This window comes from Schistocerca nitens, chromosome 7 (assembly GCF_023898315.1).
Source record: "Schistocerca nitens isolate TAMUIC-IGC-003100 chromosome 7, iqSchNite1.1, whole genome shotgun sequence".
NCBI lineage: Eukaryota > Metazoa > Arthropoda > Insecta > Orthoptera > Acrididae > Schistocerca > Schistocerca nitens.
In genome coordinates, this window is record NC_064620.1 from 458,473,886 (window position 1) to 458,474,779 (window position 894).

An 894-nucleotide genomic window follows, 5' to 3' on the forward strand; every position below is an offset into this window, starting at 1 on the left:
CTAACGCATCTGACTGTGAATCACAGTTTTCTCCTACACAAGTTGACGTTTTGTCGGATTTATGGTAAAACCGAGTAATGTATAATGCCACATCTACCCAAAAGAACGCAGGAAGTTGTACTTAGTAATTCAAGCAATACAGTCCAGGCACATGATTCCGACTGGGGAGAATTCAGGTGTGGGGTTCCCGAAGGTTCTGCCTCAGGTACAATACTGTTCCACATGTATGTAAACCATCTTCCGTCTAGTAGACAACAAGCAAAATTAGGTCTTTTTACAGATGACACTACTATTGTAATCAGTCCAAGCATGCGTACAAAACGGAAGAAATTGAAACGAAGTTCTTAAAAGTATCATTGGCTGGTTTTATGGGAATGATCTCACTCTCAATTTCGAAAAGACACAACATATTCAGTTCCGCACATCTAGAGGTACTACACCAATAGTGCCGTGCGTGGTAGCCGAGCGGTCTAAAGCGTCTAGTCACGGATCCGTGCAGCTTCCCCCGTCGGAGTCCAAGTCCTCAGGCATGGGTGTGTGTGTGTGTGTGTGTGTGTGTGTGTGTGTGTGTGTGTGTGTCGTACTTAGTGTAAGTTAGTTTAAGTTAGATTAAGTAGTGTGTAAGCTTAGGGACCGCTCACCTCAGAAGTTTGGTCCCATAAGACCACCCCACAAATTTCCAATTTTTACTGCACTAATGATAGGTGTAACACATGGTGAGTAAATAATAAATAGGGTGGAAACTTCAAAATTCTTAGGGGTCCACATAGATGAGAGTGTAAATTGGAAGAAACACATTGCGGAGCTCTTAAAACAACTTAGTTCGGCCGAATTTGAGCGTAGAATTATTGCAAATCTTTGGGAGAGACAAATCAGCAAGTTGACATATTTTGC